The sequence below is a fragment of the Styela clava genome, chromosome 13 (genome assembly GCF_964204865.1).
Source record: "Styela clava chromosome 13, kaStyClav1.hap1.2, whole genome shotgun sequence".
In the NCBI taxonomy this organism is placed as follows: domain Eukaryota; kingdom Metazoa; phylum Chordata; class Ascidiacea; order Stolidobranchia; family Styelidae; genus Styela; species Styela clava.
This window is the reverse complement of record NC_135262.1, coordinates 16312501-16315000: the sequence shown is the minus strand read 5'-3', so window position 1 is coordinate 16315000 and position 2500 is coordinate 16312501. Positions and strand designations below refer to the sequence as shown.

At 53.9% G+C, this 2500-nt stretch overlaps 1 non-coding gene across 1 annotated transcript in view; it reads left to right on the top strand.

Moving 5' to 3' along the window:
• The first annotated feature begins 1213 nt into the window (after positions 1-1213).
• LOC144431561 (small subunit ribosomal RNA) overlaps positions 1214-2500 on the top strand; it is a 1810-nt gene continuing 523 nt past the window's right edge. Inside the window, exon 1 of the ribosomal RNA XR_013480125.1 lies at positions 1214-2500. This exon is cut by the window's right edge and continues 523 nt beyond it. This is a non-coding gene — a ribosomal RNA (small subunit ribosomal RNA).

The window sequence follows — 2500 nt, the reverse complement described above, 5'->3', positions numbered from 1 at the left end:
TTCTCGGTGGCTGGCGGGCGAGAGAGTGCTGCGTCGCCGGCATCGGCGTCGAAAGAAGCCGAGCCGAAAAAAGTTAAAGTACAAACGTGCAAGCATACTAACCTAACCCTAGGTAAGGCATGTCAGAGCGAAAGACAGTAATTTCGAATGAGCCAAGAAAGAGCGGTGCGGGGCCGGTCGGAGCGCACCCTTTTCTCGGTGGCTGGCGGGCGAGAGAGTGCTGCGTCGCCGGCATCGGCGTCGAAAGAAGCCGAGCCGAAAAAAGTTAAAGTACAAACGTGCAAGCATACTAACCTAACCCTAGGTAAGGCATGTCAGAGCGAAAGACAGTAATTTCGAATGAGCCAAGAAAGAGCGGTGCGGGGCCGGTCGGAGCGCACCCTTTTCTCGGTGGCTGGCGGGCGAGAGAGTGCTGCGTCGCCGGCATCGGCGTCGAAAGAAGCCGAGCCGAAAAAAGTTAAAGTACAAACGTGCAAGCATACTAACCTAACCCTAGGTAAGGCATGTCAGAGCGAAAGACAGTAATTTCGAATGAGCCAAGAAAGAGCGGTGCGGGGCCGGTCGGAGCGCACCCTTTTCTCGGTGGCTGGCGGGCGAGAGAGTGCTGCGTCGCCGGCATCGGCGTCGAAAGAAGCCGAGCCGAAAAAAGTTAAAGTACAAACGTGCAAGCATACTAACCTAACCCTAGGTAAGGCATGTCAGAGCGAAAGACAGTAATTTCGAATGAGCCAAGAAAGAGCGGTGCGGGGCCGGTCGGAGCGCACCCTTTTCTCGGTGGCTGGCGGGCGAGAGAGTGCTGCGTCGCCGGCATCGGCGTCGAAAGAAGCCGAGCCAAAAAAAGTTAAAGTACAAACGCGATGCTAATGAGCGAGCCGTTGTCTCGACTAATATGTAGGGGGCGTTCGATCGAGCGTCTGGCTTGAGCGCTTGTCGGCCTAGCAGAACGGTCGCATTGTTATGCCCGGGTTTTAGGCACCGCTGCAGGCGGCCGGCAGAGCTCTTGTTTGTGCGAAACTGAATGGATCGAGCCCGAGAGAGGGCGAGCAAAGAAAAAACGCAAATCGCTCCGCCTGGCACTGCCGGCGAGAGCGTGGACGTCGCGGCCAGCGACTGTCGAAGCTGAGTACGGCCGCAGGCGATCGCCTCGGTCTTAAACGAATGCGACGAGCACGCGCCGGGCGGCCCAGCAAGGGCCGAGCGCAGCTGTCGCAGCTATCTGGTTGATCCTGCCAGTAGTGATATGCTTGTCTCAAAGATTAAGCCATGCAGGTGCAAGTACGAGTTCTCGTAAAGCGAAACTGCGAATGGCTCATTAAATCAGTCTTGGTTTATTTGGTCTCGTAAGCGAAGTGGATAACTGTGGTAATTCTAGAGCTAATACATGCATTAAGCGCCGACTTCGGGAGGCGCGCTTTTATCAGATCAAAACCGACCGGGTTCGTCCTGTGACGTTTGATGACTCTGGATAACCACGCGGATCGTACGGTCTCTGCACCGACGACGTATCATTCAAGTGTCTGCCCTATCAACTGTCGAAGGTACGCTACGTGCCTACCTTTGTGATAACGGGTAACGGGGAATCAGGGTTCGATTCCGGAGAGGGAGCCTGAGAAACGGCTACCACATCCAAGGAAGGCAGCAGGCGCGCAAATTACCCATTCCCGACACGGGGAGGTAGTGACGAAAAATAACAATACAGGACTCTAACGAGGCCCTGTAATTGGAATGAGTACATCCTAAAACTCTTAACGAGTATCCATTGGAGGGCAAGTCTGGTGCCAGCAGCCGCGGTAATTCCAGCTCCAACAGTGTATGCTAAAGTTGTTGCGGTTGAAAAGCTCGTAGTTGGATTTTGGGCGAGCGCCGCCGGTCCGTCGCAAGGCGTGTCACTGGTTGCGTTCGCCTCACCTTCGGTTCTCCGTCGGTGCTCTTGACTGAGTGTCGGCGGTGGCCGATAAGTTTACTTTGAAAAAATTAGAGTGTTCAAAGCAGGCTGTTCGCCTGCATAGTGTTGCATGGAATAATGGAATAGGACCTCGGTTCTATTTTGTTGGTTTTCGGAGCACGAGGTAATGATTAAGAGGGACAGACGGGGGCGTCCGTACTCTGCCGTTAGAGGTGAAATTCTTGGATCGGCGGAAGACGAACTACTGCGAAAGCATTCGCCAAGAATGTTTTCTTTAATCAAGAGCGAAAGTCAGAGGTTCGAAGACGATCAGATACCGTCCTAGTTCTGACTATAAACGATGCCAACTAGCGATCGGGAGGCGTTACCATGACGACCTTTCCGGCAGCTTCCGGGAAACCAAAGTCTTTGGGTTCCGGGGGAAGTATGGTTGCAAAGCTGAAACTTAAAGGAATTGACGGAAGGGCACCACCAGGAGTGGAGCCTGCGGCTTAATTTGACTCAACACGGGGAAACTCACCCGGCCCGGACACAGGTAGGATTGACAGATTGAGAGCTCTTTCTTGATTCTGTGGGTGGTGGTGCATGGCCGTT